At 46.1% G+C, this 25842-nt stretch overlaps 1 protein-coding gene and 1 long non-coding RNA gene across 13 annotated transcripts in view; one reads left to right on the forward strand and one right to left on the reverse strand.

Moving 5' to 3' along the window:
• Positions 1-25842, forward strand: part of ABLIM3 (actin binding LIM protein family member 3) — a 196378-nt gene that overhangs the window by 76206 nt on the left and 94330 nt on the right. The window lies entirely within an intron of this gene.
• LOC128345403 (uncharacterized) lies at positions 281-2370 on the reverse strand. The gene is made up of 2 exons (XR_008316443.1): positions 1376-2370; positions 281-513 (listed from the first exon to the last, which is right to left on the reverse strand). It is a non-coding gene; the product is annotated as an uncharacterized LOC128345403 (long non-coding RNA).

Below are 25842 nucleotides of genomic sequence, written 5' to 3' on the forward strand. Positions count from 1 at the left end.
TTGTTGTGGTGGTTGTTTTTAAACAACAAGTCTGGTTTCATTAAAAGAGCTGTTCAGATCTATTTCTCACTAGTAGGTGAGGCCTGTTGTTGACTGGGCAAAGTACTTCTGCACAGATTACACTATAGGAGAGTTCAAGAAATTAAATATATGTAATAAAAAAATTATGACTGTGCTTGTGAAAGGGAAGTAAAGGAACATCTTGAAATTTGAAGAATTTTAAATACAAACACCAGAGGCATAAATTTTGGGTAGTATACAAATATGTCAAACAAACAAATGAACTTTATTCATTTTATTGAATAATTACCATATATGGTATATTTGAATCACAGTAAATTTGAATCAGAGAAAGATCTTCTGCCTTTCTGTAGGCAATCAGGAAGTATGTTGTTCAGAATTTATCCAAAAAATTACAAAAAACTTGTTTAGATTTTCACCGAGCATATTCTGGTGTAAGAAGCAGAGCATTCGGCTAATTTCAGTGGCAGGATTATGTATGCAAAATTTTACCTATAAGTCATCAGGAAGTACGACTTTATTTTTCATGAACAAACATACAGTACAAACAAATTCTTCAATATATATAATAGATTTGCTGCTGTGGAATTGTCTAGCCCTTGAGCCACTTTGATTATCTCTTAAGAAGAGAGCTAATCATTCTCTTGTTTGGCATCTGAGACTGTCCACTAGAGCTGTGCAGTTGTGTCCTTCCAAAAGACATTTGGGACCAACATGCCCTCTGTTGGGCATTGATAGGGAGAGTTCTGTCACAACAGCAGGGAGCCTCTGAAAATTCAGAACTGTCGCAAGCCTCCCTGCTGTTGTAGCAGAACTCTTCTGTCTTTTTTGTCAGACTGGATCTACCTGCAACTTCAACAACCATGCTCTCTCCTCTTCCCCCTCCTTTTTTTGGGACCAGTGCCCCCTCTAGCAGAAAATCCCAGCTTTTCTTGACTATAGCTTCCAGCATTCTCAGCCAAAGCCCACTGCAATTAGGGATTCTGGGAGCTGTAATCAACAACATCTGGGATTCCCTCTTACAGGGAACACTGCTTGGGACCCAGGTCAGGGGCAGGATTCTGGTTCCTCTTTGACCATCCTCTTTGGTCAAAGCACTCAACCAGCCACTTTGCCTTCCAGCATGACTTCTGTTAAAGAGGTATTTTTGTTGGTCCTGAATTCTCTTAGATCCCTGAAGGGTGCAGGTAGGCCTGGGATTTGTAGTTTTTTTCTGATGCTGCAGCCATTTTAACAACACCAGCACCACACTGTTACTCTTAACAGTCCCCTGCCATGCACAATGCATGGGATCTGCATTCTCTGCAGGCATTCCCCCATGTGAGATGGCAGCAGCCTCTTTCCTGTACAGTACCTGCACATCTGATCAAGCATAGAGTTCCTGCAACACCTGTCTGATGCTGAATGCAAGCAGAGGCTCCTTCCTCTTCTGTCCCCTCCCATCACCACAAGGCAACCAGTAGCTTGGAGAAAACATGGTTGAGCTTACTGGCTACCACCACCTGCAAGTAGAGGAGTAAGGCTGAGGGAGAGCAAAGGCAGCCCTTTGTGAAGACAATGGAGCAAGAACAGGTCTGCTGTAAGAAATAGCTTCAGCTTGCTCTCCCTGGGCGTTTTTCACAGAGGGCTTTTAGCTTGCATCTCCTCCAGAATGGAGGGTGTGCATTCACATGTTGGCCAGATTTTCCCCTGAAGTCACTGTGAGCTATCGAGGAGCACTTCACACACGATTCAGGTTTTTCATTGCGTGTTAAGAGTGTAGCCTGATTTATATCCAGGGTAAAAATATCAATTTTTTGCATCGGTTTTTTGGAGCACCTTTGAACTCTCAGTAACGTCTTGCAGTAAAGCCCGCTGTGTGAAAAATGCCCTGGCAATATTTCCTGTAGTGGCGGATTTATTTTGAGGGGGAGGTGTTAGCTTTTCTTTATACAGTAACTGTATACCAATTTCTTACTTATGGGCCCAGGTCCTAGATCTTTTATGTGCTTCTTAGCAATGTCCCTGGGTTGTGTGCTTGTCTTTCTCTTTGTCATTCTTTGGCTTTGCATAATTTTTGCTGTGTTCCAACGTAATACAGCACAGCACTATCACAATACACTTCCATAGCCTGCTTGTCCGTGTTCTGAAGGATATCACTGTTACTTAGCAACAGCATTGAGATTGAGCATGGAATCATCTTGTTATGGGGCATTTACAGAGTTTTTTTCTGGATTGCTCAAGTCTCACTATGTGTTCTAGTATAGGTTAGTGTTTTATAACGGCTTCCCGCAAAAACAAAAGGTAATCTTATATAGATTTAACTAAAGGTTTATTCAGAAACATTTTCTCCTTCTCCTTTCCTTCCCCTTTACTTTCTGACTCCAGCCCCCACACTTTCTACAGGATCCCCACTGGGACAAACTTCTAAACAACAAAACATAACAGATACTGAAAAGAATACAACACTTACCATCATATGTAGAAACCCCAATCCACCCCATGTGCTGGGTGATCCACTAGAGCAGAATGAGCTTCTGCAGCTCTGTTATGACATGCTGCAAGTTCCGTGTGGAAAATGAGAATAGTGATGTGCATGGTCCGGAGCAGTCCGGACCAGCACCAAAGGGGAGCCTATCTTTTAGGGTGGGGAGGGCTTGTTTACCCCTCCCGCGCCTCTTTGCCCCCGCCAGTGGCCGTAATCTACTGTAAAATTGGGGCGCTGGAAACCAGCCGCCCCAGCCACCGCCGCCGCTTCCGCCGCGCCCCCCCCCCGCGAGCAAATTAGAGATAAAAAAGGCTACTGCCTACAAGGAAAGGCTACTGCCGCCCTGCCGCCCCCCCACCCGCCACCCGCCACCCCCCCACGAGTGCTCACCAAGTTAGAAGAACTTAGAGAGGAGCTCGCGAACAGAGCTCCTCTCTTATCGAAGCCTCCGGCCCAACTGGGGCCTTGGGCGCGTGCGCACGCACACTAGAGCTCTTTATCCTATAGAGCTTTTGCCGGAGGCCCGGTCTACCCGCCGGGAGGAAGCCGGGAGGAAGCCGGAGGAAGCCGATCGCCGGAGGCCCGGTCTACCCGGCTTCCTCCCGGCGGGTAGACCGGGCCTCCGGCAAAAGCTCTATAGGATAAAGAGCTCTAGCGCGCGTGCGCACGCGCCCAAGGCCCCAGTTGGGCCGGAGGCTTCGATAAGAGAGGAGCTCTGTTCGCGAGCTCCTCTCTAAGTTCTTCTAACTTGGTGAGCACTCGTGGGGGGGTTGCGGGTGGCGGGTGGGGGGGCGGCAGGGCGGCAGTAGCCTTTCCTTGTAGGCAGTAGCCTTTTTTATCTCTAATTTGCTCGCGGGGGGGGCGCGGCGGAAGCGGCGGCGGCGGCTGGGGCGGCTGGTTTCCAGCGCCCCAATTTTACAGTAGATTACGGCCACTGGCGGGGGCAAAGAGGCGCGGGAGGGGTAAACAAGCCCTCCCGCCCTTAAAGCAATACCCCCCCACCCGGACCCGGACCAACCAGGGCAGAACCGGTCCGGCAGTTCGGCCATTCTATAGAATGGCCGCCGGACCGGTTCGGACACACGCCTACATGAGAAACACAAGTTGCCCACTCAACAATGTAGGGGCAGCCTGTGGCCTAGTCAGGAAGCTGCCTTTGGATTGTTGGTTCTTCTCCCCTGTTTCTACCGTTTGGCTTTGTTGCCTGCCAAATCTTGGTGAAGTAAACATCCTGCAAGCAACAGACAGGCTATTAAAGCTCCTGGCTGTACTGCCAGGTAACAGGGCTATTCAATACACGACGCACAATGGCAGGTGTCCTTCAGCACTTGAGAACAGAGAACAATTTCCACAAGCCCAGCCAGAACAAAATCCTGTCTGTTTCTTTCCCTATTTTTCTCTCTGTTTTCTCTTCCTTCCCTCTGCTGCCAGCATTGTCATTGTTCTAACTTTCTCCATCATTAACCATTCTCTCCCTCACTTTTTATCTTTTGTTGCTTTCTTCTCCTTGCCTCCCTGCTTTTCTTCCAGGCAGAATGATTGATATCACTGCCTTCCTGGGACCAATGCCCCCCAACAATGCCTTCTTTGCTACCATAGTGTTGTCATAGCTTTGAAGGTTAATGTACGGTTTTTGACAGCCCATATATGTCTCCCTCATCATTGTCCAGCAGCTATTTGTTCTGTTCAACCAAGACATTTCCGTTGGCCCAGCATATACCAGGAACTTCCTCATGGAGCCATCATGCAGGGTTCTCTGTCCAACCTTGCATAACCTGACATGGCCACACTCTTCTCAAAGGCAGCAAGATGGCCTGAAGAGGCTGGTTTGTTTTCTTTTGTTTTTCCGCTTTCAGAATAACAAATAGAATACTGTTTAGAGCAGTGCTTCCTTAAGGCTCTTCTGAAGATGATACACTATGTTCTGCAGTAGGTAATATGGAAGTTAAACAAACAGGAGGAAAAACCACTTGGACTTTCCCACAGTCCAGGTTGATGGGAAAACAGGGCACTTGTGTGATACACAGGCACTATGGAAGAGTTTACCTGGAGTCAGAGGGAAATATTCACCCTGCCCCCACTCCTTCACACAGTGTGAGGAGATTTCCCTTTCACTATTCCACACTTTGCACAGACAAACAATGTAGCAGGTTTCATCAATGAAACCAGTCCAGAGTGATATGAACAGTCAGCATTTCTTAAAACCTTGGAGGGCTTTTAAACCTTCGTCTACCTACCTAGAAGCATAAATGAACAATGGCATGCTCTTAACAGAAACTGAAAGGAGAAATTGTACAGGAAAGTGACTTCTGCTTCCTCATGTTACACGGGTTTCTTTTTTGTTCTCCTGAATTCACAACAGCATTAGCTATGATGTTGTATCATATAAATCCAGGGCTAAACCAGAGTGATAAAGCACCTTTCATTTGGGTTAATATGTCGATTATTGATTTATTCATTCAGCTTTTTAACAAACAGTTCTCAAAGTCAGGGGCGTAACAAGGCTGGAGTGGGCCCAGAGACAAAATTTTAAAATGGGCCCCTTGCTGATACACACACACTTCACATGTAACTTGCCTCGGGGGGGCCCCTCGAGGTGTGGGGGCCCCCAGGCAGCCGCCTCCCCTTGCCTACCGTAATAGTAGTTACGCCCCTGCTCAAAGTGGTTTATATAGCAACAAGGAATAAGGAAATGGCTCCCTGTCACAAAGAGGCTATCGTATCGGCCATAGCATGACCAAGAACATGCCAGTGACGGGGCAAGTCCAGCTCTGGAATAATGGGATGGGAAGCAAAAAAAGAGTAACAGATTGAGCTGGGTAGGTAGGACTCTACAAGGGAAGTCAGAAACAGAAAGCACCTGCAGTCAGAATTTTGGTCATACCTGTACTAGTTGTTTACTCTGCATTAGTTATGCTGATTTGAGGCCACTGTGATATGCATTACTCCTGCACTGTGAGAAATAGAAACATTTGGGAATTAAGGGTGATATAGCATCACTGCACAGAACATTGTAGCAACAATATTTCCCATTTTAACCAAACTGCACCATAAAAATGTGCCAGCTGTGACTTTCCATATCTAAATTATGATCCCCCTGCCCCAGTTCACAATAGCACAGCTTTTGTCGAAAATTGAAAAATCATGACAGATATGCAGATCTTGTTCACACAGCACATAATTCACTTACAGATTCTGCTGCCACAAGATGGCCACTAGCATGTGGTATAGAGTGTTAGGACTGGGGAGACCCATGCTCAAATCCCTGTTCAGTCGTGAAACTCTCTGGGTGACTCTAGGCTCACTTACCTCTCAGCTTCACCTACCTCACAGGATTATTGTGAGGATAAACATAATTGTGTACACCACTCTGGACTCCTTGGAGGAAGAGCAGGATATAAATGCAAACAAACAACAAACAAAGGGGGAGTTCATGGAGGGCATCTTCCAGTGACTACTCATTGAGTTGCCTATATGCTACCTCCAGGTTCAGAACACTAGTTGGTGGGAAACAACATCAGGAGAGGGCTTTTGCCTACATGTTGCCCTTCTGGGCTTCCCAGAGGCACCTGGCTGACCACTGTGGACAGACAACAGGATGCTGGACTACTTGGAGCTTTGGTGTGATCCAAAAGTTCTTAGGTTCTCACATTGTGGGTAGCATCCATGGTTCCCTTTACAATGGAAGAAGGAGTCCTACAAGGAATCCTTGCTCTTGAGAAAGACCCTTTGTCCTGGAGGAATGGAAACTGTAGACAGCATTTTCTGAATCCAGTTTTCCCCATCAATATCCAACACATGCAAAAAGGGAGAAGAAGGATACTTATATTAAGTATGGGTGCACAGGAAGGAACAGTTGCCATGGGCCAATGCTTTGTAAGCTGTAAGACATAAAACCACAGAATATAACTGGGTTTTCCTTCAGTACAGGCAAAACCTGAATTGCACTCATGTGAGAAAATCTAGCAAACTGTTCCAGCTACTTTTGCCTTTCATCATGCCTCTGACCCATTTGACTCTAAAATTGGGGAAAGAAACCTTTCCAATGAGGGGCAGTTAAGGGCAAGGATTAAAAGTATCAAACTTGAATGCATAATGGATAGTTAGGGCTTTCAAATAAGTTGAGCCTCTGGAAGAACTGCATACTTGCAGAATCTGACTCGGGAATCCAGAATCCTCAGCTGAAAGGCACCACAATTGTCTCCATTAGCCATTAAGTGCACTTGCAGCAGGTAAACCTTAAAAGAACAGGGACACATAATGAGAATCAGTGTCTTTGCAGGGGTAACGCGGGCCTGTGGGAGCACACAATGGGGTCACACAAGAGACATTTCTGACCATCAGGGACACTTGAGAAACAGGCTGCTGATTCCACATAAAATGTACCATCATTTTCAGGATAAGCAGCTGTTAGTCGCATCAGATCTATCTCTGTCTATCTGGCTGCCTTTCTATGCCCCCTGCTTGCAGGTATGCAAGCGTGCCTGCTTGTGCCCCACCCCCCACCTCAGTTGCATGCATGGCCTCTTCACAAGCACCCCTGTCTTGTTTGTTTTCCTTTGTCACACAGAGGGAGGTGACACAATGTGCTGGTGACAGCTATGGCATATGACAGCGGAAGGCAGGTGGAAGCAGTAACTGCTCATGATCTAATTAGGGGATGCCGAGGGCCAGATAAGAAGCAGTGGCACAGAAGTGCCGGCTTTTTGCTGTGAGCCACAGATGGCTCTGATGGACACAGTGTGAAATGAAACTTAGCCTGGCTTTGCTTGTGTTCATGAAAGCATTTTCTTCTAAGCAGGGGCGTAGCTAGGGGAGAAGGGGCCTGTGTTCACTCCTCTCTCCGGCGGCCCCTCGGAGTGAGGGAGATAATTAAGAAGATGGGGATGGAGCTGCGGGGCCCTCAGGAGCTCAGGGGCCTGGGTTCTTTGGACCCATCCACTCATTTATAGCTACGCCCCTGCTTCTACGCTGTTTGTAACTATCCAGTGCCCTGAAAAAACCCCTGATCATCTTTTCTAGATAGCCTTTGCAGCTCTAACAGTTTGGCTCACATGGCATGCCAACTCTTTTCCATTCTGATAAACAAAATCTTCTTGCTATCACAGCTCCGAGCCCTTACAAAACAATTCTGCTACTTCTCCAGTCCTGATCTGGAGCCTCCTTCCTTTTACCATTGCTGATGAATTAGAAGCTAAATCCAGATCCTATGCTTTTGACAACTGCAACTTTGCAAAGAGAGAGAAAGAGAATATCAAAGCAACCTATTTTGAACAGTAGTATTCAATTAGACACTAGTATTCAATTCAATTAAAACAGCACTGGTGCCTAGTCCTCCTCAGGCATTCTTGGGGGGCCCCAGTCATGATACCCAGACACTCCTCTTGTGGGACTGACATTTCTAATTCCCAGGCAATAGTTTTAAAAGAGTTGAAAGTGGTTTGAGAAATGCATCACTTTTCATGGCACACAAACATATTTCTTCAGTCCCACTGTCCTCTGGTGAAACAGGTTTTTTAGGCTTTTGAAACAATACAAAATCCTGAAAAAAGTTCATCAGAGAAAATGGGATGATTGTACATGCCTCAAGCAGTAATCCTCCTTTCAACGCACTTCCAGCTCCTTGAAAGAAGAATATCTGAATAGGGTTCATATCTTCTTGCCAGTCAGTTTGGCAACAGATATTTTACCGTACCAGTAAAGTATTTTTGACAGGAGCGAGTTAAGCAGAGGGTAAAGACATCAGAAGAATGGTTGTGGCAAAGTGGAGCTGTGGATTTCCCAACCCCACCTCTTCATCCTGATGGGGGCCCCCATGCCCTGCACCTGTGTGTTTCTTGGGGGTGGGGGCGGGTGGCTGGAGAGCTTCTGAGCAGCTGTGAATAGAGAAGGGGTGCCAAAACGAAACTTCTGCAGCTGTTTCCCCTGCTGGAGCCTTGATTCAGTCAATACCACAGGGCTGGCTACATCAGGTTGAACTTGATGGCAGTTTTTCTCTGTTGGCTGCAAAGAAGCCCTTTCCTCAATGCACACACTATCCCTCAGGGCTAGATTATCAGCTGGTTACGCCAGCTATGTGCCAGCTGCTGATGCCCTTTCCAGCCTTTCTGTTTTTGGCAGCAGACTGCTCTATGAGTAACATCCACCTTTGTCATGTGTTTGCTCACCCCCCCACACACACACACATGAGTGCAGACATATTGGCTGGAGGCTGCCTGCTCTGGGGACCATATGCTGCTTCATACATTGAGGATGACAAGTGGGAGTCTTCTATGGACAGAGAAGGCAATTTTATTAATGGATAAAAGGAAGAAAGATTATAGCATTATCTTCCTCTGCTCAGAAGTCTATTATTTTCTTGCTCACTTCTGCCTGCCTTCTATAAATGAGGTCTTAAGGTCCATGAGAGTCTATATTCATCTGTGTATATACAAGTCTGTGTACATATTACTTACATGGACTTATTCTGATCTCAGATGAACACACACACACACAGAGAGGTACAAACGTATTGAATTCTGAATAAATCCACAAAGGCCTTATTTTTGCCCAGTTCAAATAGAACTCTTTATGTGACCATTAAAGCTTCCACCTACAAAAGGACAAACCCTTTACTATGCACCCCAAATATTGCTTTGTACTTGATAAACGGCAGGAAATATTTGTTTTCATGCGCCGTATGTTCCCTTGTCTTGAGAAATCTAGTATTTCCATGACATGATAAATCCACTCCAGTAGTACTTGTTGGAATTTTACTGTGTAACTAAGCAATGGGGCTATTCCCACGATCAGATGAAATCGGGCTAGGGGAGCCTAGCCCGATTTTGCCTGATCGTGGGAGCCACCAGGCTCGCAGGCAAACCTGGTGGCTTCCTGGCGGTTAACTTGCCAACCTAGCCCTCCCCTTAAACTGGGTTTGCGGAGTGAGCACTTCGCAAACCCAGTTTTTAAAATCATGAGGAGCCATGGTGCTGCTCCACACCGTGGCTACTCATGAGTAGACTCCCAGCGGGAAGCTTAAAAGAAGCCTCCCGGCTCAGGGGTCTCTCCAGTATGCCCGGCCCCCAAACTCCCCAGCCCCTGCCGGCTCCGTCACGGAGCCAGCAGTCGTGTGGGCGGCCGCCCTGCTCATCTGCAGGGAGAGCGGGCTTAGCCCGCTCTACCCGCTTCTCTTTACAAACTGGGTCTCACTGATTATAAGACCAGGCTCAGTGTCTCACTTCTTGCCTAAGGCATAGTTACCTCTGTATGTATGTGTCAATGTTGGGTCCTTGAGATGAGGTTAGATTTCACTTCTGTTGATTGGTTGTTTTATCACTTCCGTTGGTTTTGCTCTTCCCCTCTTACAGAAGTGATTGTTACCTTGTTAGCTAGTGTAAATAAATAATAAATAAGATATTCCTGCAACTAATATTAAGCGTCTTGATTAATTCTTATAAATCAAGGAATCACTCTTTTTTAAAAAAAACAAAAACATTTTATATACTGCTCTTCCTCCAAGGAGCCCCGAGTGGTGTACTACATACTTAAGTTTTTCCTCACAACAACCCTGTGAAGTAGGTTAGGCTGAGAGAGAAGTGACTGGCCCAGAGTCACCCAGCAAATATCATTGCTGAATGGGGATTTGAACTCAGGTCTTCCCAGTCCTGGTCCATCACTCTAACCACTACACCACGCCGCTGGCTACAACAGTACTTTCTACCATCACCACCTGGTAAGATCCCTGTGTTTTCACTCTCTCAGATTAAGAGCTTTAAACCATCATTCATACCTTGGCTAGACAACTAAGGCTAGACAACTAAAATGTTATCTGCATGGAAGTTGCCTTTGATGACTGTTTGTAAGCTTCAGTTGGTGCAGAACACAATAGCCTGATTCCTGATGAGGAATACTCAGTGCACCAGGACACTGGCTTCCAGTCATGATTCAAGATGCTGGTTTTGACCTACAAAGTCATAATTAGCTTTGCCCTTATACATGCATCAATGACTGTCTTCTCTCTTAAAAAGGAATTATCTGGGGTACAGATTGCATAACAGCTGTCCTCTCAAGCAGCCTAACCCCAGGCTAGGGCAGCCCAGCCTGGGTTAGGCTGCTTGTGTGTAGTGCCGCAATCTGTGTGGATCCTGGCACTGCCTGCTCACCTAACCCTGTTTTCAAACCCAGCTTATAGCTGAGGTTAAAGGTGTGAGCACACCCTTAACCCAGATGCCAGGATCGTGGCATCCTCAGGCTGCATACAGCCTGAGGAGATCCATAGCACTGTGCTCATTGTGCAGTACATTGTAGGATATCCGGAGGCCAGGACAATGGCATCAAATGATCTGCACTGCAGTTGAGCAGCACGGATCGTCTGGGTGTGCGGCGGTGCACCAAAGGCTCCTAAAATGATCATCTGGGGTGAACTGAAGTGCAGGCTTCCCCTCACCTGCCCCCGCCCCCCGCATCAGCCCAGTCTTGTGAATGGCCTCATTATGTGACTCCCAACAGAGAGGACTTTCCAAAGCTGTTTTGTCTTGATACCATCCTTATTCCTGCTATCCTGTTTTTCTTCTTCTAGTTGGCTTCCTCAGTTTGCACAAGCCACAGTTACTAGTTCAGCTATAGACTAGCTGATCAGCAACTTGCTTTCTGTTTTCTGGCATAGCACATGTTGCTGAATGTTGCCAGTTGCCCCTGGCCTAGTCTTCGTTACCCTCTAGATATCCTTGTGCTTTTTGTCTACATGACTCAAGTATGCTCTTACAGTCCTCAAATGCCTAGGTTAACTGTCTGCCTGGAAATGTTGGGCAAAGTTCTAACATAGCCACTAGCCATGAGAGTTTCTCATACCCAAATGTTCTTTATGAGATGTAAACTACTGATAACACATTGAAAGCTGCTTGTTTTGTTGTTTTGGTACATGTAAGGTAAAATGTGCCGTCAAGTCGATTTCGACTCCTGGAGCCCACAGAGCCCTGTGGTTTTCTTTGGTAGAATACAGGAGGGGTTTACCATACTCCTCCCATGCAGTATGAGATGATGCCTTTCATCATCTTTCTATATCGCTGCTGCCTGATATAGTAGCAGCGGAGATTCGAACCGGCAACCTTCTGCTTGTTAGTCAAGCATTTCCCCACTGCGCCACTTAAGGTGACCTTTGGTACATGTAGCACTTGGTAAAGGTTCAAAATGCATGCATCCATGTACTTGTGGTTATATGCCAAAGTATAACTCATTGCTGGAAATGGAGTGATGTGGAATCTCCAACTTCACCAGTCACCATGGAGCTAGATGTAAAAAAAGGGGGGATCTTCACAATCAACCCCCCACCTGTACAAAGAGGCACTGTAATCAGCACTTGTCAGCAATTCCAGCTTTGTGGCATTCCTGATCAGCAGGACATTAAGGTGCTAGACATATGATCCAAATTCTGCCACTGATACATTTTCTCTAAATCAGATCTAAATTTGATTAATTAAATTTCATGATTAATTGCAGATCTAAATGTATAGACTGTCTCACCCGAAGATGGAACTTTTTCTGTTCCATAGGTGATCACACATGAGAAAGAAATGACAAGAAAGGTGTGTGTATGTGTGTGTGCACAATTTTGTCTCTTGGTAGTGATATTAGGCCCATGAATATGCGGCTTGAAACCTGGGACTTGCACATAGTTGGCCATATGGCTAACAAGATCAAATGCTTTGCTAAGGCAGAATGAAAAGGGGGTGTTGAGGATCTTGGAAGGTGTCCTATTAACAGAAGTGGGTAGGACTGGGATGAAAAAGAAGGAAGGTACTGTTATGTAAGCTAGTTTTCTGTCTGTTTTGTCAAATCATCTTTGGATTCATTGCTCCTTAGAGAATGTTTGCTTTCCTGATCTCACAAATTACCCAGGAAGGGTGCTTTTCTGTTAGTGGTTTATAGTGAATTGGCTATGGGATGTCCTATATCACTGTTTATCTAGTTGCTTTCAGGTCCCTATTGTGGGATCAAAGTAACTGATCATACTGTTGGCAGTTGTAATTTCTTATTCTCTCCTTAGCAAGCACAGGGACCATCTTCCGTGGACTTTTTAGTCTGTTGAAATTGATGTGTCTCATCACAGGCAATTTCACAATGGAATTTTAAACAAAAAAAAACCCTTCTACAATACAATAAAAGTAGACTCAGTATAATAAATGTAGTCTCAATTGTAGTCTACCAGTAATATATGGAAATCAGTATTTAAACTGTGACCACTTCATAGAACGGAGGTTTGGTATTACCAAACAGGATGAACTACTCTTGCTCATCAATAAGGAATGACCAAGTGTTATACACAATCTCTACCCATTACTTTTCGTTTTCCTCTGCTGCCTAAAAATATTTGTCTGATCAGCAAAAAAAAATGAAGGAAAAAAAATGGAGAAGTCTTTCAATGAATCTACACATCACATGTACCTAGACTGCATCTTAGCAATTGGTCATTAATGATGTAGTAGGGGCCTCTTTTATTGGCTTGAGGCTCAGGCGCTAAACAAGGAACACTGACCTATTTAATTCCTCTGTTGCTGGGACAGTGGCAGCCAATTACAGCTTGTAAGCCTGTGCAGCAGCCTACACCTACATTAAAGGAGAGCCTCCTGTGGTGTGTTGAGGAAAAGCCCTACGGAAACCCGATTGCCACTTGTGATGAAAAGAAACTTTGCAACTTGGGAAATGGTTGCCACAGTCCCTTCTGTGGAGTTGGCTGAGTTCCTTTAAGCGTTTTTCCCTTCTTGTTGTGGCAACCCCATCATAACAAGTAGACCAAATAATTTGTGCTGCCATCTAGGCAAGTCTGCCAAAGAAGATGACAAACATTAGTAAGTCTAATAAAACCTATGCCAGGGCCCTCAGGATGCAGAGACCAACAAAGATGGGTTGTCACCTAATCTGGGCCTACAAAGCCCATTGTGGTTAGGGTTGCCAGGTACAGATGGTGGGGGTGAATCGATATCCATCACCAAAAAAATAGAAATAGAGGATGCTTTTACCCCCCCCCCAAAAAAGTCTCCAAAAAGTCTCCAGTTTGCATAAAATTTGCATGTGTTTATTGGTATTATATTTTATTTTGATAAAAACTGGATAATTTGAGAATAAATACAGCTCAGCACTGTGAAGCTGATGACCAGGTGAGCTGTATGTCTGCTTGGTCTCCTATCTAGGGGCTGAGTTCTCAAGGTCCCTGCTTCTTAACTGTAAATTCCTCATCTGGTTAGTTTTACCACAAACACTGTCCTCTGTCCTCCTCCCCCACAGATAATCCAGTCTGCTCTCACCTCTTGGCTCGAGGCAGGTCAGCCAGCTAGCTGATGAACCAGCCCCTTTGCATGCTGGTGCAGTGGTGCGTGCACTCACGGTTGCCAACTTGCTTGTACTTACAACTATAAACATTTATATCCCACTTTTCAGCAGAAGGTTTCACAATGGTTTTCAAAGAAAAATAAATAATAATAAGATGTTCCTCTGTCCCCAAAGAACTCATAGTCTAAAAAGAAACACAAGGTAACACGAGCACCAGCCACTGAAGGAATGCTGTGCTGGGGTTGGATAGAGCCACTTGCTCTCCTCATGATAAATAGAAGAGACTCACCACTTTAAAAGGTGCTTGTTTACTCAGTTAGCAGTTGTCACTGCTAACTAAGTAAAGTTAGTTAGCTAACTGCTAACTTCTCACTGCCAGCACCGCTGCCACCAAGGAAACAAGCTGTACCTGCCAGGCTCACCTATCCCTCTCCTGCATCTGCTCTGCAACCTGCCACTGAAGGAGAAGCTCCCCTCTGGCTTCCCCATTGGATGGATGGTCAGTAGGAAGGGGAAGGAGATAGAGGAAGAGAAGCTGCTCATGAGAGCAAAGTGTTCTGAGTGAACAAAATGTTCCAGCTGCTCCCCAGAACTTCAGACACCACAACATATGCAAAAAAAGTTGTTGGGTCCCCAAAATAGTCTCTATTCCTCCTAATGCAAATAAATAAATAAATAAAATAAAAAAGGTTTTAGTCCGCAAAATAGTTGCATAAAAGTCCCTAGTTGGCAGGGCTGTCCTTAGAGAGCCCTGGTGGGGTGTGGGGCCTGGGGCAAATCAGCCAGTGCAGGGCTCCCTTCCAGTTAATTCTAATGGGGGATAAAAGAGTGGGGCAGTAACCCTGCTTGCCATCCCCAAAGGACAGCCCTGCTAGTTGCCACCCCTAGTTGTGGTTGTGGCAGGAACCACCGTGCAGCCATTAGTCACTCCCAAATTCCTCATTCAAATGGACCTTGAGCTAGGATTTATAATAATTCTACTTGGCTCTTCCCTTCTGTGCTGAAACTAGGGTGACTTCTATGCTTTCCTGGGATCTACTACTCTCAGTAGAGAGATTGCTCTGATCCCAAATCTAGGAGCATGCCACTCCTTCAAGGTAGGCTGTCACCAGTTGAGGACTGATCTAAAGCCACTGACCAGGCTTAGACATTGCTTCAACAACCTAGAACTGTCTGGCTTGGGACTTACAGGCCCTGTACAGCCAGGGTCCACACAACCCAGCTCTAGACAACAAGATATTCTGAAAAAAACCTCAACAGTAGCGAATGGCCTTAGGAGGCACATGGGGAAGAGTTTTGCAAGTAACCCTCCAGAACCTGTAAAATCAGACTGAAGCCTCTTCTAAGAATATGAACATTATTAAGAAACAAGGGTTGCACACAGAATAAGGAATTGATGGAAAATAGGTTGAAACGAGGTAAAGAAAGGCACACAGAATTCAAAAGAAAATACAGAAACACTTACTAACTTATGAGCACTGAGTTTTACCTTCGTTTATCAGTAGGCAGGTCCTTGGCTGAGAGAGCATAAACCTCTGCAGCTTCTCACAGTTCTTGGAAAGGGGGAACATGGATGGCCAGGTCTTTGTCCCTAGCTTTAAAGCCATGAGGGAGGGGGTGAGCTGGGTTTAGGTGACTGTGGGTCTCACACCTGTACATAGTTCAAAGAGTATTCTAATTTCCCCCCTTCTGGGTGGTGAGATGCAAAGTGGCCCTATCTCCTGTGTCAGATAAGATTAGGATTGGTGAAGGGAGGATCTGTTAGACATTGTGGAGTGATGCTCTCACTTCAAGATGATAGAGGTCTGGTTTGTCACACCCTCACACCCACCAGTTCTGCTGTTACACTTAACCTCAGAGAAGGACCATAGCCAGGGCAGACCATAATAAGAACATAAGAGCACCGCAGTCACGTCTTCTGGCCACTAGAGGCATGATGAGTCATGTTAATAGGTCTCTCTTAGTCACTTAAGAGTCAGTTAGAACTGTTCAGTTGTTTTTGAAGGCTAGTGCCTGTTTGGGTATGTTGTTCTACGTCTCTCTCCGTATGTGATGTTTTAGTTTCTTAATAAACCTTTATTTGTTTTTTAACTCAACCTACTGTCTCCAGATAATCTCTTGGGCTAAACTTCTTTACCACCAGAGCATACTCTGCTGTGTGAGGATTTTAATGTTTCTTCTCACACCCCTCAGCAAAAACTAACTATTAAATGTGTGACATTTCAATTTAAGAAATAAAACCTTCTTTTTAGGATACAAACACTTCTTTTAAAAAGAAGAAGTGGCAGCTGGTGGCTTCCCAAAGTGACAGAATTCTACACTCTACCTGTCTCACCTGCTCAGCTTTGCCCACCCAAGATTTGGCCTGGTGGACTTTTCCAAAGCACTATCATTCTTAGGAGATAGTATTCACTATAAGTAGGTAAAAGCTACTGGACATAAACATAATTGTTCTTATTCAAGTTATGTGTTTCTAACAAAACAGTTTTTAGACAGTAGAACTCAGTGAGAAGGTTATAGAAGTTTTGGTTGGTTAGGAGGAAATCTCTGATTTTCCATTCAGGTCATACCTGAAAATGTAGCCGCACTCCTGCCCCCCAGTGAGACAGGCTGGCTACAGCTTTGCTACAAGTTTCTATGTGTTGCACCCACACTGAATACATTGCCAGGTTATAGGAGCCATTCTTCTGTAAAACCCACAGTGCAATTTATTCCCTGGCCTTGGCAACTGCCACACAATGTGGATTTTCCTGAGAGAATGATTTACAGGCCAATTACTGCAGGAAATGTGCAGAGATTAACATGATTAATCATTCGTTGGCTCCCATCATCACATGAAAGGAATGGGAGGAGCTGTTCTGCAGGTGGGTAGTCTGCATGGGAATGGGGAGAGGCTGCTTCTCCCCCACAAGCCATTTGGAAGGAGAGCGCATCAAATCAAATGCCACTTTTTGTTAGAGGTTGTTGATTTTTACCCACAATAGGTAAAACAGCAGAGCACTAAGGAATGAGCACACACTCCAGTTACAGAGTAGGTAGCAGAGGATGGTTTGGATACTGCAGCTATTTAGAGAAAACACATGGAGATCCTTGTGTGACTAAACACCAAACATTTATTGGTTAAATACACTTAGACAGGAAAGACCTATATCTAATCTATAGGACTACATAGTGGAAAGGTAAGGAGAGAGAGAGAGATGTTTCCATCTAGGGGTGTGCCCGAACCAGTCTGGCGGCCATTCTAAAGAATGGCCGAACTGCCGGACCGGTTCGGCCCTGGCTGGTCCGGGTCCGGGTGGGGGGTATGTCTTTAAGGGCGGGAGGGCTTGCTTACCCCTCCCGCCTCTTTGCCCCCTCCAGCGCCCGTATTTAACAGAATAACGGGGCGCTGGAAACCAGCCGCCCCCACTGCCGCCCCCCCACCGCGATCAGATTTAGCCCAAAAACTACCAATACCACTGCCCCCGCCATCGCCCGCCAGCCCGCCAGCCCTCCCTCCCTCCCAGCCGCATGCCACGAAGGACGCCGATCGCTGGATGCCCGGTCTACCTGCCGGGAAAAGGACGGGTAGACCGGGCCTCCGATCGCCGGAGGCCCGGTCTACCCAGCCTTTTCCCGGCGGGTAGACCGGGCCTCCGGCGATCGGCGTCCTTCGTGGCACGTGCATGCGCGCGCACGCAAAGCTTCAGTATGCTGCAGGACTTCCTAGCAAGAGGAGCTCTGTCCAGGAGCTCCTCTCGTTATTTACACAGCATCGGGTGAGGACTCGGGCGGGCGGGCGGGCGGCTGGGAGGGAGGGAGGGAGGGCTGGCGGGCGACAGCGGGGGCAGTGGTAAGCAAGCCCTCCCCGCCCTAAAAGGAAGGCCCCCCTTCGGTGCCAGTCCGGACTGCTCCGGGCCGTGCACATGTCTATTTCCATCTGCTCTCTAGGAGGAAAGGAAGGATTGTGACTCAGCACAGGAAATGCTGCAGAGTCAGTTCAGGGGTCATAGAGTAGGGACAGATAGGGAGACCCTGACTCACTGTCTCTACTCCCAATGCCCCTAGTGGTCATTAGGACAGTTGGTGCAAAAGGTCGATGCACTGGAAGTTCATCTCCAACACTTTTCTAGTGGGTTGTGAATTATTATACTGCCAGTCCATTGCTAAGCATGTATAAGAACACCATGAGGTCACTCCCACAACCTCACTGGGGATGGTGGGAGGGCTGCAGAAGGCATGAGCTTGCCTGCTTTCCCTGGCAGACCAGTGGCTAGCTGCTGTCCTTCACCGCTCTGCACACCCACATGAGCGGCGATGAGGCAGAGGGAGATGCCAGGAGTGGGAGAACTTCCCCCCTCCTGCATCCCAGGGTGCCCTGGGGCATGAGTGTGGCGGCTGCTCCTGCTAAAGCAGCCACCATGCTCTGCACAGCTGCTGCTCCCCCCTCTTGCGGCCAGATTTGGTGGCAGGCTGTGGGGAAGCCATTTAACTCGGCAGTGATCACCCAGACAGTTGCTGGTTGAGGTTAAGCGAAACACAGCTGGCTTAAGCTTGGCTAAATGACAGGTTTTAAAGCGGGGCTTGGTGCAGGGGCAGCACTGGGACTGACCTCGCTCCTGGTGTTTCACGCATGCAGTCTAGCCCAGGATGGGCTGCCCCTAGGGATGTGCAAACAGGTTCGATGTTGAACCTGTTCAAGGTTGAACCTGTTGGACGTTGAACCAGTTCGGATCAACTGTTTGGGGTCGAACTGAATCACCCCATTTGGTCCAGCCCCAGACCGAACCCCCACTCCGGCCATTCAGGGTGTTCGCGATTTATTTATTTTTAAAATGGCCACCGTGCCAGAGGGGGAAAGCCCAAATGGGCTGAAGAGCCAGCTGAATGGGCCTGTTTGGGCAGTAAGGGAGGCCGGAGGGGGAAGGGGAACCTCTGCGGACCCCCCCGGACCTCTGCGGACCCCCCCGGCCTCCTCGAGCAACTCCCCCAGAGGGGGGTAAGTTTTTTTTTTAAATTAAAAATTCGTGGACCCCCCCCCGACTGAAATGGATCCAGTGTGTGTGTGGGGGGGGGGTGTTCAAGGGGGTGCTGGACCAAACTGGCCTGGTCCAGTTTGGGTCCAGTTTGGACTCAAACCAAACCAGACTAGCTAGTTCCATGCACACTCCTAACTGCCCCAGCCTGGTTTAGGCTGCGAGTGTGAATACCCTTCATGCATACTGATGAAAAGGCACTGCCACGTTCCAACATGCACCTAATACAACGACATATACTGCCAGTGGTCACACCAACATGCTCCCATCTTTTGTATACCAGTATGTCCCATTTCCTGAGATTTGCCTGCTTTTCTCGCCCTTCAGCCTCCTTGCCAGCTGACATGCATCATATACACCAGGACAGGATTGCTGCCAGTACACAAAGATCGTTTTGCATTCCTGTCGCATAATTCACCTGTGCTTTCTCAAAGCACTTCACAAAAATTAATTACAGGTAGTTAATTAGATCAAGCTGTTCTGCACCCCTGTGAGAGTAGATAACTCAAAGATGCCAACACATCACCCAGGGACAGAATTACAGTGCTAGGTGCCTGCAGGGGTGGGCTTATGTGTTCTTAATGGTGATCTATGGTTTCCCATTTCCTCCACTTGGTACACAGATGAGGCAGCTGGAGTGCTTTGTGGTGTGCTAAACCACTGCTAACTGGGCAAAGAGGCTTCTTTAAAGTGAAGGACTGTCTTGTATGTAGCAGGAGGAGAGGCACTGTTCCTGTTCAGCCCAGCCCAGCATCCTTTCAGTGGCTTCTGCTAGTGTTTCCTTTCATTCCCTTTTGTTTTAAACGGTGAACCCGTTTGGAGCAGGGAGACATTTTCTTGTGCCTTTTGCTATGCAAACCACTTTGTGAACATGTTGTTGTTGAGAAGCAGTGTGTAAATACTGGGCAGTATCCAGACTAGTTCATTGTGATGAAGCACCATTGGAATCAATGAGACAAGCTAGTCATGACTGACACTTCCTATGAATTTCAGTGGGACTTAATCATGACTAACTTAGGCTGGATGCTGCCGGCTTTTAATAAATAAATAATAGACATGTTTTAAGGTGGTCAGGAGAAAGGAAGAAGGCTAGTGGCTGGAAATCAATAGGACTGATGGAAAGGCCGTCTTAATAACACATTGTGGTTTCCGCCTGTTCCCTGTCTGTTGTGCTCCATCTGCTACACATCAACAGGGCTTGGCATACTTAACTTACACCCACATGTCTGAATTGCATCCAGTTCAGGATATGTGGTCATAAGCTAGATAATGCAGTTCCCAACCAACCATCCAATAGACTGTTATGTCTCTTTTAAGACTTATTATAGTCTGTTCCGGTTCTTCCTTTAGTTTGTGCTGTCACTCTCTCTGTTTTACACTTTTACACTTGCTCATTCATTGATTAAGGCAGTCAATGTCTGCTTTCAACACACCCATAAGCTGTTTATATTTCTCTATCTATGAGAACCACTTCTGTCCTACTTCCGTGGTGGTTTGTAAATGCTTTATATCATGCATTTAGGAGACTCTCACGTGCTTCATTTATAGTAGCCATTTAAGTCAGCCATCATGCCTCTTTGTCAGTAAATATGCAAAATGATGTTAGATTAGTGTTCCACCTATCACAGCCATCTCTAAGTTGGAACATAGCAGGTATTAGCCATGAAGGAGATAAGAGGGCTTGCTGGGAAGGTGTTTGCTCAAATGTACAGGAATGACACCATTATGATAAGCAAAATGGATACAACATCTCTGATAACCAAGTGACAGTTGGAGAACTTCATTCTATTTCATCTCCAGAAGCAGACCCATCTCACCTCTTGCTATCGTAGAGTCAGATATGACTCAAGGAAAGTGTGTGATATGTGTTAAATCCATACTCTCCATATACTTCATACAGGGACCATTCACTCAGGCATTGGAGTCTAGGTTTAAAGTGGCATTAAATGTGGTTGTATGAACCCATACCAAGGCAGGAATCTCAGATTCATCTCTGGCTGTAAACCATCTTGGTGTGGGTTCACACAAACATGCTAATATTGGTAACCCACATTAGATCTAGATATGATTGATTGTGTGAACCAGGCCAGTGTCTTTCCTTGGCAAATTATCTAACTTGGAAAAGGCAAGTCAAAATGTCAGGGCCCTGAGGGACCAGTGGAGAATGTGTCACTGGCTGAGCTATGGTAAGAACAACATTTCCAACATAGTCAGTATATGCCAAAGCTCCACATGAGGATATTGCAATTGAAAAGATGATAAGGTTGTTCTCACTACTGTAAATCCCAGGGTCAGGGAGGGTGATGGCTGGGGGGTGGGGGCAAGAGCATTCTTACTCTTGTTGCGCCACTTGGCCACACGATTGCCACTACAGTGAGTGGTGCGGCGAGAGCGAGATCAGTGGAAGAATGCCTGGCCTCCAGAAGGCTCACAATGCACCCACTCTTACCTCGGTATAAGCCCAGGCAAAAATCCTGGGCTACCTGGTAGGGCAGTGCCAGGATCAGGCTCAATCCCTGCGCTCCACACGAGCAGCCCAACCTGGGTAGGGCTGCTTGTGTAAACAGCCCTGGTATTGTGCATTTGAGGTTTCCCTCCAGCTACTGAACACTCTTAGCTCTTCTTGGCATGTGAGAACTGAAAATCCACAATTGATGTTAAGGCAATCTGAAGACCTGAATAACATGTGAGATAGACTCAAAAACAGCTTCTCTGTCACAAGTGGTCCCAGCAGTCCAGTCCAGAACATCTTACCACATATATCCATGCTATTATGATGTGTATCTCCTCTGGGCCTTCCTCTGCCTTCCTTTTGGCCACTAAATTCATAATATGATAGCTGCAATCCATGTAATAAATAGTTCTGGATTTTACCGATGGAGATGAGGAGCATCACTTGCCATAGAGAAGCCATTTTGTGTTAGTGCTTTGGCCCTACATCTGTGAAGGGCCACCCCAATTGTTTCTACATCATTCCTGTGGTGTATCTGCCATAAACGAGAGGAACTATAACTAAAGCAGCCCTGAATTGGCTTGTGAAGTTCCCCTCTCTGCTGCTCTCCTCTTCGTGCAATGTATGTGAAGAGTGTACACAATGAGAACTTGGATGACTTAAGCAAAGGACTGAAGATGCATCATATTTCACTGCTAAATCATCCCGACTGTGAGTCCCTGGAATCACATCCAGGAGCAATGGTTCCCATGTAGCCTCTTGCCTCATTTCAGAAAGAGCATTAATGCATGAATGATGATGAGGTGAACTTGGCTTTAATTTTTTGCTAAGTAAGCATGTCTGCCTTAGGCTGGAGTGAAGTTAAGGCATTCCTCTCAGTTTTACCTCCCCCCCCCCACTTCCACGGATTGTTTCATCTGAGCCTACAAGTTTCCTAATGCTACTTACATTATTACTGGATTATTGGGGCATAATGAGCTTTGCCCTGATCAGCTGTCCCCCTGTAAAGGGGGTAATGCCATGTGTAATGTTTACCATGCAGGGGCATGAGGGAGCAGTAATCTTCTGGAAAACAAGTGGAAAGCAACTGAGGAAAGCAATGCAAGCATGTATATAAGGAAGAATGCCATCAGGAGTAAATTGTGTTAATCCTGCACTTGGGAAAGGCTGTTTGCTCAACAATCTGTACTCAAAATGCTGAGCAGAAATAAAGAGCAGGAAAATACAGATCCCCTGATCAGATGCTGGTCTTATTTCTGCTGGAGAATCCCTATTCACAGGATTTGCTGTGGTGAGATAAGAATCATGCCTACAGCCTCCTCCTCTGCCATTTAATTTACCTCCCCAACCTTCGCTGCTCGCACACCCATTCCTCTCCTTATCATGCTCATTCCCTCATATTATCTACCTGACTCTGAGTTCACAGGCTTGGTGACAGGTTGCTATGGCCACCAAGAAGTTTTCCCTGGAGACCAAAGCCCATAATAATTGATGAATAAATCATCCAGTGTAGATGTATTATTATTTTTTTGGTGCAAATGTTTGTTTAAACATTGATTAATTTCTTGACTCAAGCGTCTCATCTTTGCGTGCAAAAGACTCTGAAGCAGCCTGGTGCTGCTGTCTGAGCATCTGGCTGATTCTTTGTTCTCAGGGCAGGAAGCAGGCATTGGAGGAGAGGTTCATCATTGCCATTCAGTCACTCTGGCTCCTCCCAGCCGAAGTCCCATCCAAAATGTTACAATTAGGTGCCATTTTAATAAGGTGTTTATTATGTTTATGATTTGTGAATACAGTGCTGTTGATGAGCATGGTGGTTTACAGAGGGTCCTAGGCAAAAGGGCAGATCACTGCCCTGAGGAGCTTACAGCTGAAATTTAAACCATGTGGAAAGAACAGAGGGAGGGGAGGGGAGAAGCAAGAGTAACAAGGGATACACGTCCTTATATTTGTTTAGCCGTGTTGTCAGCCACAAAAGTTTATGCAATATCAAACCATCTTATGATCTTTTCAGTTTGTCTCTGAGCACTACCTATTATTTTATGAGGGATAAATGTGAAAAAGCACCATTACACTTTGTTTAACCTGAGGATGAGGACTAAAGGGCTGAGCAAAAGGCTTCATGGGAAAAGTAGTCATTTGAAGAAAGGGAGGTAGCAGCATGGAGGACTCCTAGAAGGGAATTCCATGTTTGTGTACCAAACATAGGAATACATGCAAGAAAGAATGAGCAGAGCTGTATATGAGAGGAGGAGACCCTTAGGGACTGCAAGTGGTGCGGCTGGAAGAGCAAAGATCACGCATGGGCATATCAAGAGATATAAGAACAGAGATATAGGCCAAATTCAGACATAGCACAAAACCGGAGGTTGCAGGTTGGTAAACCCAGTTATAATTTGAAACTTTAAATCACACAGCAGATGTTCTTCCAACTGCGGACTGCCAGCCTCCAGTTCCAGGGGAGGAGAGTCCCTCCCTGCTGCTCAGCCACTGAGGCCCATCCCAGCAAGCTCCATGTCCAGACTGTGGGCAAGCATCAGCACGTCAGCAGAGCGGCTGCGATTGGCCATGATCTGGAAGGGAGCGTGCTGAGCACGATGGTGTATTTTCTGAGCCATCTGCCCACCCTCGTCATAGAAAGGGCATTGAAATCCCTTTAAATGCCATGCCATGCCAGCGCTTCTTCAGACATCCATGGCCCCAGAGCAGTCCATACTCTCCTGCTCTGCTGGCAGCTTGCTGCCAGTGGGCTATCCCTCTCATGATAGGACCAGTCTACTAGGGATGACCATGTGGCTGTATGCCCTAGGTTGTAAGTCCTGCATGCTCACAAGTTGAGCTAACCCAGAAATGGGTGGGGCCCCCTATTCTCCATGATAAAAGGTAGAACAGAAGCACTGCAAACTACCACCCCCTCCCTGTGAAGCCTTGTACGCACCCAAAGGAGATTTTGATGCTCCATGTGTCAGAGCCTGGCCACTTGTGTAGGGACAGATTTAAAAACCTATTAATAATGCCAGGGTTCGATCCAGCATTGTGCTGTATACAGATCTGCCGATGCAGAGAATTGCAGAAGAGGGCAGCCCCGGTTTCCGGTGGCCCCAGGAGAGCAGGCTTGCTGTTTTGGGGCACAAGCAAACCCCTTGTAACCCCTGCTAACTTGGCAAAGAGGCACCTTTTAACGTGGTGATTCTCTTTATTTAGCAGGGGGAGAGTAACTGGCCTTATCCACCACCAGCACAGTACCTCCAGTGACTGTTGCTGGTGTCTGTCTTATGTTTCTTATTGAACAAACAAACTACCAAAGCATACAGTACGTTGCCAATCTATCTTCTCCAAGATAGGGCTGAGAGAGATTCCTGCCTGCAACGTTGGAGAAGCCACTGCCAGTCTGTGAAGGCAATACTGAGCTAGATAGACCAATGGTCTGACACAGTATATGGCAGTTTCCTATGTTCCTATGTTCCTAACTGGGAAAACTCATCTCATGATGAAAGACCCAGTAAAAGGAGCAGTTCCAAGTAATTATAGACTGATAACCTGCCTGCCAACCATGTTCAAATTATTAACTGGAATAATAGTAGATGAGGTGATGCAACACTTATTAACTAACAAACAACTTCCAGTTGAACAGAAAGGAAATTGCCCGAACACCAGAGGCACAAAAGACCAATGATTTTAGAAAATTGCAAGAGAAGTAAACAAATCCATGCAAATAAATTGCATGGATTGACTACAAAAAAGCCTTCAATTAATTGCCTCACACGGATACTAAAATGTTTAGAAACAACTGGTGTCAGCAAATACATGCAGATATTTATTTTAAAAAGCAATGAGCATGTGGAGTACACAGTTAACAATCAATGGCGAGACACTTGGAAAGGTTAGCATTAGAAGAGGCATTTTCCAAGGGGACTCACTATCCCCTCTGTTGTTTGTAATCGCCATGACCCCACTTTCACAAATACTAAACAAAACAGGCCTCGGATACCAAACATCTAAAACATCAAGTCAAATCAACCATCTGCTGTACATGGACGATCTGAAGTTGTATGGAAAGTCCCAGTCAGAAATCGAATCACTGCTAAACACTGTCCATATATTCAGTAGCGACATAGCAATGGAGTTTGGACTAGACAAGTGTGCTGCATTAATAATGAACAGAGGAAAAATAAGAAAAACAGAAGGAATAGAACTGCCCAATGGAAGCAAGATCAAGAACCTGGAAGAGAAAGAACATTACAAATACTTGGGCATTCTCCCTGCTGATAACATTGCACACACTGAAGTTAAAAGAAGAATTGAAAGTGAATACATCAGGAGAATTAGAAAAATCCTCAAGTCCAAACTCAATGGCAGGAACACCATACAAGCCATAAACACCTGGGCTATACCTGTTATCAGATACACTGCAGGAATAATAGACTGGACCCAGGCAGAGCTAGAGACGCTAGATCATAAGACCAGGAAAATCATGACCATCAATCATGCTCTGTACCCCCACAGTGATGTAGATAGGCTATACCTCCCTCGCAGCTCAGGTGGAAGAGGAATGCTGCAAGTCCATCAAACAGTAG

The sequence above is a fragment of the Hemicordylus capensis genome, chromosome 2 (genome assembly GCF_027244095.1).
Source record: "Hemicordylus capensis ecotype Gifberg chromosome 2, rHemCap1.1.pri, whole genome shotgun sequence".
In the NCBI taxonomy this organism is placed as follows: domain Eukaryota; kingdom Metazoa; phylum Chordata; class Lepidosauria; order Squamata; family Cordylidae; genus Hemicordylus; species Hemicordylus capensis.